The sequence below is a fragment of the Pelobates fuscus genome, chromosome 7 (assembly GCF_036172605.1).
Source record: "Pelobates fuscus isolate aPelFus1 chromosome 7, aPelFus1.pri, whole genome shotgun sequence".
Taxonomy (NCBI): domain Eukaryota; kingdom Metazoa; phylum Chordata; class Amphibia; order Anura; family Pelobatidae; genus Pelobates; species Pelobates fuscus.
The window spans coordinates 2091910-2106614 of record NC_086323.1 but is presented as its reverse complement, the minus strand read 5'-3'; the positions used below and the strand labels follow the sequence as shown (position 1 = coordinate 2106614).

The 14705-nt window shown below is 45.0% G+C and overlaps 1 protein-coding gene across 1 annotated transcript in view; it reads left to right on the top strand.

Annotated features, from left to right (window-relative positions):
- The window catches only part of CTBS (chitobiase), an 89676-nt gene that overhangs the window by 14590 nt on the left and 60381 nt on the right, over nucleotides 1-14705 (top strand). The gene's annotated exons all lie outside the window — the stretch shown is intronic.

The following is a 14705-nucleotide window of genomic DNA, read 5'->3' as shown; positions in this document are numbered from 1 at the left end:
CATGTTTTTGATCTGAGATCATACCTGAAAGACAGTATGAGCCTCTTACAAATTTTACATGGAAACCAAATTACATTCTTGCCACGAGTGATGTCCAGTCCCTCTATACCACTATACCTCATGACCTTGGGTGCGCTGCCATAAAGAGAATTCTAGAAAAAGATGGACACATGCCCCACAATTTGATCAATTTTATTCTAGAGGGCCTGGACATCATTCTTAATAACGGCGATTTTTGGTTTTATGATTCATTTTATTTGCAACAGAAAGGCACAACTATGGGGACAAAGGTAGCACCCAGCTACGCCAACCTTTTTATGGCCGACTGGAAGGATACTTTTGGTCCAACGCACAATGGAAGTCAATGGAAGCCAACATTATTCTGTACCTTAGATAGATAGATAGATATAGATAGAGATATATATATATATATAAAGGCTTGGCCTGTAGTTGTGGGAGGGGCTTGGTTTCCCTATAAAAGGGCTACCAATCCACTCTCACATTACCGTCAATGGTCTGGCGAGTCAGAAACGTTACTTCCGGTTCTGACCGCCATCTTGGATTTCCCCTTACCTGTTCATCGTGGTCTCCGGGTCCGGTGCCCTCCTGAGTGGTCCAGGTTCTCCAGTGCTTTTGCCGCTGCCGCCGCCGCCGTCCGCACAGCTTTCCGGTACTCACTGCCGCCAAAATAACCGTAAGTTGGGCCCGCCGTAAAGCAAACCGCTTCACATTCACGGCTTACACGGCGGAGCCCCTATTCACTTAACCGCATCCGGAACTATTTTCGCGGCAATCACTCCGCCGCTAAGCAAAATAATCCCTATCTTTAAAACGATTTAAACAATCCATACATTCGTTAATATACTTAAAATTATGCTACTAAACGAAACGGTTTTGTAGCGGAGTAGAGGTATGATCCAAGGTAGCTCCGCTGGTAGACAGGAACAGCAATCCAAGACAGGTATAAAACGGGTAGCGTAGTCACAATCCCTTCCCTCCAAGAACTAGACGACACATAGCTTGGAGGTCAACTGTCAGCTTTATTCACACAATTTCTTTTATGGCTTTTTCCCATGCAAGGGAGGTAACTCAAAACAACCAATCATCTCACAATCACCTCCCCTCCCTCTCCTCCCCTTAGATTAGCAGGTAAATTAATTAGTGGGAACAGAGTTTTCCCCAGTTTCTGAATGTCCCCTAAATACGGGGGGTACGATGACAAGTGAGGGGTCCCCTGGTAGGTCTGCTCTGGGTGAGTAACATATTCAAATTTCACCCAGATCAGACCAGGGGTTCGGGAGTTACAGACATTTAAAGATTTGACCGACTGCAGGGACACAGTAGCCGAAAACAGCTCCATAGATTCTGGCCCTGTAGTCGGTCTATTTCACTGAATAGAAAGTGCCGAACATCCCAGCCATCCGACCCCAATCTTTCGTTCGGATGAATCCCCTAGTCTGGGGAATTCAAACTACCGAACGGCGGGCCGTTCGGCAGTTTGAATCATACGGTTTGGCGATCCTGGAGGTCTGAGCGGTGTCTGGTTAGTCGAGCGTCCGATTTTAGTTCCAGACGCTCGACGACCAAACACCGCTGTTCGGCAGTTAAGATGGCCGCCGCCACGTGGAGATTAGGCGAACGGCGGCCACCCACGACCCCAATTACGCTACTGGCAACATTGTTTCAACCGGTTACATTAACATTGCTGGTAAATATACGATACATGTAGGGCTTGATATATAAAATGACAGATAACTTGTACAGTAAAAGTCTCTTGTGGCTGCTGCTGCCACAGGTTTTATGTATAAATTAATCACACTATTTAAATCCACTTTTTTACTCACTATTTATACACGATCCTGCATCCACTTCTTAGGTGGAATCTCGCCCCCTACCGGTCTATAACGATATTACACCTAATAAAATTTTTTTTTTTTATGTTACATTTAATTAGATTCCTGATTTCTGATATCTTCCCACAGGTTTTCTGACCAGAATTCATATTAATATTTGGGAACCCTGAGATCGGTATCATTTATATACGTTATAGGTTGGTAACATTGTCATATGACCCATGTTAAATGACCGTATAAACATATGATATTAGTTAAAATATAATTTACTCTCCTAGGTTTAGTCATTGGAACGGTAGCTTTTACAAGCAAGAAACCAGTTTCTCTCGCTTATATCTCCTCCGCAGTTATCGGGTAGGTTCTGGTTCTAAGGTCCACGATCTGGCCTAACCACTACCCCAGATTCAGATATTTATATATCATCTTATACCCACAGGTTAACCTACCGACAAAATCACAGATTCTCTTCAATTGAGAGGCAAGCCTGACTCACTTTTCAGGTACTACGCCAGATCCCACTATTTCCAAAATATTATTTGAGGGGTACTGGTCCCAGGTTAGGGGGGCCAATTAGATAAATATTTTCTGGTCTTAATCCATAGGCTAGTGGTCCCGCGAGGCCAACATCCCTAACCTCACACTCAGAGGTGACACGTCCCTCGGGCCAAATCATAGCTAGCCGCCTCGCATCAATGTAAAGAGAGGGCCTCACCTGTCACTCCCAATCTTTCTTATGCTTTAAATGACACCGAGAGGCCAACACCCCGCCACAACGTTCGGTGGCCTCAAAACGTCCCCTCGGGCCCACTCATAGATAGTGCCTCTCAAGCCGCTTGGCAACTAGCAGGGCCTCATCTGTCACGTTCAAAAAAGCTTAAGTGTTTCACCGCTTGGTATTTTGTTAGCCCACCAGTACCCACCCACAAAACAATTCATACGACTGACTATATATATTTATAATTTCAGTTATGTCACTAACGCCAGATATTCCTGAAGAACTGTCACTACCTAGCACACCCGCTAGGCCTGCCACCCCTGGTCCAAGTACAGACGTGAATAGCCCGGCATCCCTTAGATCGTGGACCATACCACATCTTACAGCTGAACTAAGAAGACGCTGCATCCCTTTCCCAGCTACAGCTAGAAAGGCGGAGTTGTATAGGCTTCTAAACACTACCACTGACAACTCCGAGGCAGGGGAAGGCCCTAGCGGGTCTCAAGTACCAGCATTTCATACAATGATGACCTCCCTTATGACATCCATGGGGAAAATCACTGACAGGCTGGACAAATTGGAGGCCGGTAGTGCTACTCACTCCACTACAAATACAACGGTCACCACTCAGCCTCTTGCTGATACCTTACCCGGTAATACCCCACCAGCCACGGGTGACATAGAATCTATTGATCCCTCACACATGGTCCCAGCTCACCTTAAAAAGGACATTCTGGAAGGCAAGGACGTTAACCTAGCTTCATTGCTTATTGCCTCCCAGGATGTCCTTGAGTACAGGACCTTTGCTTGTGGGGACATTTCTGTAGTCCTTAAGGCTAGGGACCCTCGCCTGAACAAAAAATTGAATATACCAGAATTTGTGTTAGGTTTTGGCATCTATAGGGACGTATATTGCACTGTATACCGAGGGAAAAGAGCCGAGCTAGATGCGTACATGCACAAGTTGGTGGATTTGGGGCACAAATACGGTGGTACAGCGTTTTACGATTACCACCGTTCCTTCTCTGCAAAGGTGGCCGCAGCTCTGGCTCAGTTCAATTTAAGCATTAAGTGGAATAAGTTGGACACTGAGCTATTCTGTAGGCACTTTGCAGGCCTCAAGCCCCCAACTTGTGCAGTATGCTCATCAGCAACCCACAGCACTAATTGCTGCCCTAATACAGCTGAGGTAGAACAAAACCAAGCAACTACTAACCCCTCAAGGTCAAATAAAGGTTTGAAAGACAAATTAGGAAGAGATATTGTCTTCTTAGGGAAATCCCAAGTATGCAACAATTTTAATGCTGGCAATTGTGGGTTTAGTTCGTGTAGACTAATGCATGTCTGTTCACATTGTTTTAGGGCTCATTCCAAGACAATGTGCCCAAATAAAGCTTTTCCTAAACCCTATCTCACATGCGTGAACCTCCGCTTATTCACCGATTTACTACATCTACACCCATCACGACATTTTAGTGACTACCTCATAACAGGTCTATCGGAGGTTTTCACACAGGGTTGATACATTTACCTACAGGCACATTGGAATGTGACAACTTACTTTCCACACGAGATGACCCACAGCTGGTACATAAACTTATCACAATTGAGGTGGACCAAGGGTTTTTGCTGGGTCCACTCACCACCTTTTACTTCTTGGAGAACCAATCCCATTGGGATTGTCACGGGGAAAAACTCACTTAAAAAGGAATGGGGTGAAGAGTCAGCGCTACGTAGCCACAGAGAAATATAGTTTAGAACGGCTGCACACCTTAAAAGGGGAGTTCCCCTAATCCCCTTATATAAGTAACATAAAACACGAAAACAGAAATTGTAGGACTTATTGTAGGACTTTGGACTATTATTTTATTATTTTATTTATGCATAATATTATTTTTATGTAAGTTAGGCGCACCCTTCTCATTTCTGTTTTCGTGTTTTAAAAAACTCACTTAAACCCAGGCTAATCATTGATTTATCCGCACCACATTCCTCTACAGTCCCCAGCTTAAATTCCCTCATACCATCGGAAGAGTTTTCACTGCATTACGCCACTATCGACCATGCCATTGGGGCTATCATTAAAGCAGGCACAGGGGCATGGTTAAGTAAAACGGATGTAGTGAACGCCTTCAAATTACTTCCTATGCACCCTACACTTTGGCACCTTCACGGCATTAAATGGGAAGGGTTATACTATTTTTTTCACTCGCCTCACTTTTGGCTCTAAAAGCAGCCCGCGTATTTTCAACACATTTGCAGAGGCCTTATGTTGGTTGTTACTCAATGTATGTAAATGTCCCTCAGTGATTCACTATTTAGACGATTTCCTCACAATTGAGAACAACACACTTCCACCCACAAGTTTAAGACACATGTTGGCATTATTCGAGTCACTTTCTATCCCAGTCTCCCCACATAAGACCCTGGGGCCTGACACTCAGATGCAATTTCTGGGGATACAACTAGACACAGTACACATGCAGGCTAGCCTCCCTCATGAGAAAATTGAGCGTATCCTGGCAAGCATTGACCATTACCTACAGCAAGGTTGTTGCACAAAAAAAGATCTACAATCATTGCTGGGATCGCTTAATTTTGCAATGAGAACATTTATTTCACATTTGCTGTCACTATTTCCACAATTTACCTCAGACACATCTTACATTTCATTAGACAACCACGCAACATCCGATTTGCGCATGTGGAGAATTTTCCTCACTTCTTGGAACGGGCGTGCCATGTTTATACCACCTCACTCAGACACTTCACCTACACTATGGACAGACGCTGCAGCAAACACAGGTTTCGCAGCCATATGGGGAGACCAATGGCTTGGGGGGCCGTGGCCAACTGAGGTGAAAGCTCTCACAAAATTCACAGAGACCTCAGCTTTATTTGAGTTGTACCCCATCGTGGCAGCAGCCGTTACCTGGGGCCACCAGTGGTCCGGTCACACGGTTTGGTGCTATTCTGACAATATGGCTACTTGCCATATTGTCAATAAAGGCCGGTCATCATCACTGGTAATTATGAGGCTCTTGAGATGACTCACATGGGTAGCAGCCACTTGTCAATTCTTTCTAACATGTATTCACGTTCCTGGGTGCACAAACATCAGTGCTGATCACTTGTCTCGATTTAGTTTTCAGGAGTTCTTCACGACACTGCCCACCGCTTCCAGACTGGCAACACCAGCCCCACTTTTCACAGACATGATAATGGATTAAAAGCTTTGTTAAATCACGCACGTCACATTTCTCACCTTGCACTTTCTGTAAATACAAGAAACACTTACGACAGAGCATTTCACATATTCAGGAAATTTATCACTGATTTTCACATTCACGACATGTTTACGATAGAAGCAATCTTGGGTTTCACTTCTTTTTGCCACATCAACCTAAAACTATCATTCAACACTATTAAATTATACCTCACGGGAATTCAACACCACATGCTTATTCAACAACCCAAAGCCACTAGTTTCTTGTCATCATATCAAATCAAGACAGTTCTTAGAGGCATTAAAAAATTAGACACACATGTCCCAGCAAAACGACTACCTATAGATAACCGTATATTTCATGCACTAGTCAACTTGTTAGATTCCTCCCTGTTTGAGCCCAGGACAAACACGGTCATAAAGACAGCCATATATCTAGCTTTTTATGGATTCCTCCGTCCCAACGAATTCACAACCAGGACTATTACGACCACTGATTAATTAAGAAGCTTGGACTTAGAGAAACATAACGACCATTACCTACTCATACTCAAACACTCAAAAACCAGCACCATGGGTCATACCGTTACGATCCCTTTGTACCCTACTCATAACAAATGGTGCCCGGTACAAAATGTTGACAATTATCTGCAATCACTCCACAAACAACCATTACAACCTTTGCTAGAACTGCACGGTAACGTTCTAACTACAGCAAGGTTTATGCTCTATGTAAGATTGCTGTTGACTAGACTCGGCTTGAACCCTAGTAAATTTTCAGGTCATTCTTTCCGAATCGGGGCAGCATCCACAGCCTCTGCTAACCACATACCTCCACACATCATCAAAACAATGGGACGCTGGAAATCTTCCGCTTATACTCTCTATATACCCAATCCTGTTAAAGAATTAAGACTAGCTTTTTGTGACTTATCTAAATAAAGTTTGGTCAACGTATTATGTCTTATGGTATTTATTTTTGCCCACTTTTTACAGGCCTACTGCTCTGTCGGTTTCGGCACACCACAACCGACTAATTCCAACTAATTGGTATTTATGTTATTATATGTTATATGTTATGATCTCATATACGGCTATATGGCCACGACCACAAATATAAAGGCTTGGCCTGTAGTTGTGGGAGGGGCTTGGTTTCCCTATAAAAGGGCTACCAATCCACTCTCACATTACCGTCAATGGTCTGGCGAGTCACCCCACCCGCCACTCCCTCTATTACAAACACCCTCTAAGGTGGGCCCACTTTTTACAGGCCTACTGCTCTGTCGGTTTCGGCACACCACAACCGACTAATTCCAACTAATTGGTATTTATTTTATTATATGTTATTATATGTTATGATCTCATATACGGCTATATGGCCACGACCACAAATAAATAAATATATATATATATATATATATATATATATATATATATCCTGTTTTTGGGAAGGTACCAATAGTAATCTTAACAATTTTTTGAAGTTTTTAAATAACAATGACAGGGATATATAAAGTCCAATTCTACATAGACAACATCAAGTTGCACATATATGTATATGTGTGTGTATATATGTTTAAGGCCGCAGGCCTGTATTTGTGGGAGGAGTTGGTGTGCCTATAAAACGCTACTCCCCCTTCTTACCTTCGCCATGATGTTGCTGTTAACTCCTGGTCTGCTTGCGTCTCCTTGTCAGCCCGCACTTCCGGATTCCGGCCGCCTTTCGTACTTCCAGCCAGTTCAGCGTCCTCCGTTCGGGAAAAAATTTAGTTGAACCACTTTCAGCTCCTTCATGCAAACACATGAACGACCAGTTAATCGTTGAATAGTCGTGTTCGGGCTATTCCCGACGTTCGTATATACGATTTGATACATGTTCAATGTTCATCCAAACAAACAAATGACTTTCAGACCTCCTATACCAGGTCCATTCACTTAACAATTCGAGCACTCTACTGTCCTATGCTTTCGCTTAGGGAATGGAAGATAAATTGTACCAATAAATATACACCTGTCTACTGTTTAGGAGGGGGATTTCAACTAATTATAACCAGAAGTTGCTTATGTCAGTATGCTAAGTCACAGTTCTTAATTATCCATTATATTAATCTCAGTAATTGGGCAATATTTGCTTATCATAAGTAAGAGAGAGGGGTTAATACCAGGTCTTAAATGTTAATTTAAAGATATCCTTTAGTTGTTTGACATGCTACACCTCAATTTCAGATTTCCAGAAGGTCATTCTACCATAAGCCGGGCTATTGGTTCATTATTGTCTCCTGTTTCTATCAGGTACAAACCCCCCCCCCCCAAAAAAACAAACTTTTCGTTCACATCGCTCTACTAATTGCCTCTACAAGGCCTCACTTTATCCATAATGGGGTCATCAGGATACGGGGGCTTGATTTCCCACCTTGCCTCGTTAGGCCACGGCTCTACTCGACAACTCTTTTATACGTTATCCAAACTCCCTATCTGTCAAACTCCCTATCTGTCAAACGTCCAGATTCAAAAAATACCTTTCATTCCTTTATCCATCAGATACTACCACGCTTTATAGCACGACACCTTCACGGATTACCTTTCAGGGGAATATAGTAACTATATCTGGACTATCCAGCTCACTCAGGGCTTAAGGATACAATACTATCAGCAATATATCAAGAACTCCACTATACTAAATCTAGATGATACATTTTCTTTTTCTCCTTCTCCTCTTCCCTTCCCTCTTCTCTCTCCCTCCTTCCTTTCCCTCTCTCCTTTTTATTTTATGGTGTAGGTCTCATAGGGATCTTTTGGTCACAAGAACCGCAACTTGGTTGTCTAGGTACTGGCAAAGTCTAGGTACTGGCCTTAGTCGTACGGCATAACTGGTCCCACGAGGCCAACTCCCCAATCTCAACACTTTTTCGCCCCTTTGCCCAAGTCACAGTTAGAGCCATTCATTCACCTATTGGGTTTATAGTCAGGGCCTCACCTGTCACGGCCACACGTTTTTGGATCTTTTACTGTCACTGAGAGGCCCACGCCCAAATCATAGATAGAGCCTGTGGCAAAACTAGCCACTTAAGACTGTATTTTCTGAAATGTGTGACTATAGCTTTAAGAACCAAGTGTATTTCTTCATAGTGTATTACATGCGAAGCAATAGCGATCGTATGCTGGCGGCATGAAAGCCACCAGCATTCATACAATAGTTTCACGAACAGTGAATTTCAACACTGTTCGTGAAACGAACAAACTACCTGTAGCGGTACTTACCCTCTCCAGGGGCCGGCCGGGGTCCTCTCTTCTCGCCGCGCGCGGTCCTGCTCCTGCACGAGCCGCGCGCGGCTCAGCCTACAATAAGATCAGTCAGGCGGGCAGTGACCGCGAGAAGCGGTCACGTGTCCCGCCCGACACTAAGAGCGCGCCGCGCGTCTCGGGCGCGCTCTTAAAGGGACAGTGGGAGACTATATTAGAATCAGTCTCCCATTGGCCCCTGTCAGGCCACATTCCCCATACACTCACGTTTTGGGGGCGTGGATATGACAGGGGCCAATCAAAGTGAACCTTAGGGTATTTATACTCACCTGTTTCCCTTACTCATTGCCCTATCGTGGTTTCTGTCCAGTTTCCCTTTAGTGCTTGTATCGTTCAGTTGTTTTTTTGGTGCTTGACCTTGGCTTTGTTCCTGACTCCGCTCTCTCTTTATCCTTGCTCGCTTATCCGCTGTTTTGTCCTCTGTGTACCAGTCCTCGGCTTGTTCTACGTTTCGCTGTCTCTCTGTTCCCTTGACCTCGGCTTGTTCTAGACTCTGTCTTGCTTATTCTCGTCAAGTCCGGCCATTCTAAGGTCCGGTAAGACGAACCCTGGTTTCTTGTCTCCTGACTATCTGTACTATTCCTGCGTGTTGGGGTATATTACCGTGACATTACGATAGGGCCATGGACCCCGCAGGTTTAGGTCAACAGATGGCCACTCATGAGGCTAGATTCGCAGAACAGGATCACCGTATGGATCAAATGGCTCAAGCCATCCAGACACTGTTATCCAGATCAGCTCCGGTACCTGTACCTACGCCTCCTGTAAACCCTATACCGGACACAGCTAATATGCCTAATGCTTCTGCACATCTAACCCCGCCACCTAGGTATGGAGGGGACGCTAAGACATGTAGGGGATTCCTTAATCAAGTGGAATTCCACTTTGAAATGTACCCACGTTCATTTCCCACTGATAGATCTAAGGTGGGTTTTCTTATGCACCAGCTTACGGATAAGGCACTAGAATGGGCAAATCCTATTTGGAAGGCTAATGGGCCTATGGTACACGACTTCAATAGCTTCCTCACAGCGTTCCGTAGAACATTTGACACGACTAAAAGGTCAAAAAATGCTGCCAGGGCATTAATGAGAATAAAGCAAGGATCTAAATCTGTAGCCGATTATGCTATTCAGTTCCGGACCCTTGCCTCACAGGTAGATTGGACTAATAATGGCCTTACTACTGCATTTATGGAAGGTCTGTCTGAAACTATCTTGGATGAGGTAGCAGCTAAGGACCTCCCTGTACCCCTGGAGGACCTGATTGACTATCTTATCGATATAGATAACAGGATCCGTGACAGGTTATATACCAGGTCCAGAAATAGACATTTTGTTCCCTTTAACTCCCCTAGAGCTGAGACTCCCGAGGGATCTAAAGGTTCTGAGGAGGAACCTATGCAGTTAGGGGTTGCTAAACTTACTGACGCAGAAAAGCTTTATAGGAGAAAGGAGGGACTTTGTCTTTATTGTGGTAGGAGGGGTCATATGAGACAAGAATGTCCCGTGCGTCCGGGAAACTATCGCACCTAAGACCGTATAGAGGACTGGCCTTGGGTGTGACATCACAGTCCTCACATTTGCCTCTTAATAAATTACTTCTTCCTGTTTCCCTGCACCTTGATAGTAACTGCATAGCAGGGAATATACTAGCCCTGATTGATTCCGGAGCGGCCGAAAACTTTATTGATTCCAGTTTTGTCAAGGAGAATAACATACCCACCAGAGAGAAGGAGACACCCTTGGCCGTTGAGGCCATAGATGGTAGACCATTATGCTCTCCAGTTATCACACATGAAACTGTTCCACTACATATGTCTACAGGGGTGTTACACTCTGAGACCATTCGGTTTCAGATCATTACTTCTCCTTCCTCTCACCTCGTGTTAGGGTATCCTTGGTTACGTACTCATAATCCCACCATTGATTGGGAGTCAGGACAAATAGTTTCTTGGAGTGATTCTTGCCAAGAGTCTTGTATTGTTAAAGTCACCCCTTTGAATTCTACTAATATTCCTCCCGTGCCTACGGTCATACCCTCTCAGTACCTGTCTCTTAAGTCTGTTTTTGATAAAAGGGAGGCTGAAAGATTGCCACCTCACAGGCCTTACGATTGTGCAATTAATTTATTACCTGGCACGATGCCTCCCAAAGGGAGAATATATCCTTTATCTCCTCAGGAGAATCTGGTTATGGAGGAATATATTAAGGAATCTCTAGAGAAGGGATTTATAAGAAGATCCTCTTCCCCGGCAGGGGCGGGTTTCTTCTTTGTATCTAAGAAGGATGGCGAATTAAGGCCTTGTATTGACTATAGGGGCCTAAATAAAATCACCGTCAAAAATGCGTACCCCATACCTTTGATCACAGAACTATTTGATAGGCTTAAACAGGCCACAGTTTTTACTAAATTGGACCTTAGGGGTGCTTACAATCTCATACGTATCAAAAAGTATCACGAGTGGAAGACCGCTTTCAATACCAGGAGTGGCCACTACGAGTACACTGTGATGCCCTTTGGTCTTTGTAACGCCCCAGCAGTTTTTCAGGAATTTATTAATGATGTCCTACGTCAATTTATACATACATTCGTTATAGTATACTTGGACGACATATTGATTTATTCCACTGATTTACAGACTCATCACATGCATGTTAAATTAGTGTTGAGAACTCTTCTGGTTAACGGTCTCTATTGCAAACTCGAAAAATGTTCATTTGATCAATCTGAAGTCCAATTCTTGGGTTATATAATCTCGGCCAAGGGTTTTCGTATGGATCCCAAGAAACTGTCTGCCATTATGGAATGGCCTCTACCCCAGGGGTTGAAAGCCATTCAGCGTTTTCTGGGGTTCTCTAATTATTATAGGCGTTTTATTAAAGGGTTTTCTGCCATTGTTGCGCCTATAACCAGAATGACCAAGAAGGATGGTAATACTCATGTCTGGAAACCAGAAGCACTCGAGGCCTTTGAATTCTTGAAGGCTACATTTGCCTCTGCTCCTGTTTTACAGCATCCTGTCCCTTCACTGCCCTTTATTCTTGAAGTTGATGCTTCTGAGATAGGGGTAGGTGCTGTCTTGTCTCAAAGAGATTCACCTGAAAAGCCGTTACACCCTTGTGGCTTCTTTTCCAGACAGATGTCCAAAGCAGAGAGGAATTATGATGTAGGCAATCGTGAACTCCTTGCTATCATTTTGGCGCTCAAGGAATGGAGACATCTGCTAGAGGGTACTAGGGATCCCATCCTCATTTTAACGGATCACAAAAACCTCTCTTACCTTAGTGAAGCTAAAAGATTGTCTTCTAGGCAGGTTAGGTGGTCTCTGTTTTTGTCTCGTTTTAATTACATAATCACATACAGACCGGGTGATCGTAATACTAAAGCTGACGCTCTGTCCAGACAATTCGAGACTACTGACAAACTCGAGGTCGATGTTACCCCTGTCATTCCGCCTGACAGAATCATAGCGACTACTGTTCTTTCCATTTTGTCTTCTCTCTTACAAGCTATTCAGGCTAAACAATACTTGGCTCCTGGGGAGAGGCCTGCTGATAAGCTATTTGTTGATATACCGGAGAGACGAGACATCTTGTCATTATATCATGACACTAGAACTGCTGGACACCCTGGTATTTCTAAGACATTTTCAGCAGTTTCTAGATATTTCTGGTGGGCTTCCTTGCGCAAGGACGTCACCGATTACGTTAATGCCTGTAGCACTTGTGCCAGTATGAAGTCCTCCCACAGAGTTCCTTGTGGGTTGTTACATCCGTTGCCCATACCCGAGAGACCGTGGTCCAATATATCCATGGATTTCATTGTTGAATTACCTCCCTCTAATGGTAAAACTGTCATCCTGATGATTGTGGATCGTTTTTCTAAGATGGCTCATTTTGTGTCTCTTGTCAAATTGCCATCATCCAGGGAACTTGCCTCTATCTTTGCCAGGGAGGTGTTTCGGTTGCATGGTATTCCCACTTCGATCATGTCCGATAGGGGTAGCCAGTTTATCTCCAGATTCTGGAGATCGTTTTGTACAGAGATGGGTATCTCCCTCTCGTTTTCTTCAGCCTACCACCCCCAGTCTAATGGAGCTGCTGAACGTGCCAACCAATCTCTAGAGCAGTTTCTTCGTTGTTTCGTGTCCCACCATCAGAACAATTGGGCTGACCTTCTTCCTTGGGCTGAGTTTGCTCGTAATAATGCTGCTCATGAATCCTCCGCTAACAGCCCTTTTTACGTTGTTTATGGCCGGCATCCCGTGGTTCTTCCAGCTGCATTCTCCTTACAGGGCATGCCAGCTCTGGAAGAACATTTGGCTAGTCTACGTAATACTTGGGAGCAGGTTCAGTGTTCTTTGGTGGCCTCAGCTGCTCGCCAGAAGGTTCAGGCAGACAAGCATCGCAGGGCGGCTCCTTCCTATGCTGTGGGAGACCGGGTTTGGCTTTCTACTCGCAATATTCGTCTTCGCGTGCCTTCTATGAAGTTGGCCCCTCGTTTTATTGGTCCTTTTCGTATCTTGCATGTGGTTAATCCTGTCTCGTATGCATTGGATCTTCCTAAAAATTTACGCATTCCTAACGTGTTTCATACCTCCTTGTTAAAACCCCTCCTGTGCAACCGTTATACTCGGCATGTCCCTCCTCCTCCTCCGGTTTCTGTGGAGGGCCATGAGGAGTTTGAAGTGGCGGCTGTAATTGACTCTCGTTTGCTTCGGGGTCGCCTCCAATATCTGGTACATTGGAAGGGCTATGGGTCTGAGGAACGCAGTTGGATTTCCGCTGACGCTGTTCACGCTCCTCGCCTTGTGCGTTCTTTCCACGCTCGTTTTCCTGCCAGGCCTGCTCCTCCCCGCCCGGTGGGCGTGTCTTCAGGGGGGGGTACTGTAGCGGTACTTGCCCTCTCCAGGGGCCGGCTGGGGTCCTCTCTTCTCGCCGCGCGCGGTCCTGCTCCTGCACGAGCCGCGCGCGGCTCAGCCTACAATAAGATCAGTCAGGCGGGCAGTGACCGCGAGAAGCGGTCACGTGTCCCGCCCGACACTAAGAGCGCGCCGCGCGTCTCGGGCGCGCTCTTAAAGGGACAGTGGGAGACTAAATTAGAATCAGTCTCCCATTGGCCCCTGTCAGGCCACATTCCCCATACACTCACGTTTTGGGGGCGTGGATATGACAGGGGCCAATCAAAGTGAACCTTAGGGTATTTATACTCACCTGTTTCCCTTACTCATTGCCCTATCGTGGTTTCTGTCCAGTTTCCCTTTAGTGCTTGTATCGTTCAGTTGGTTTTTTGGTGCTTGACCTTGGCTTTGTTCCTGACTCCGCTCTCTCTTTATCCTTGCTCGCTTATCCGCTGTTTTGTCCTCTGTGTACCAGTCCTCGGCTTGTTCTACGTTTCGCTGTCTCTCTGTTCCCTTGACCTCGGCTTGTTCTAGACTCTGTCTTGCTTATTCTCGTCAAGTCCGGCCATTCTAAGGTCCGGTAAGACGAACCCTGGTTTCTTGTCTCCTGACTATCTGTACTATTCCTGCGTGTTGGGGTATATTACCGTGACACTACCGAAGGGAGACCACACACAGGAGGTCGTGTGGCTCCCATTAAGGATT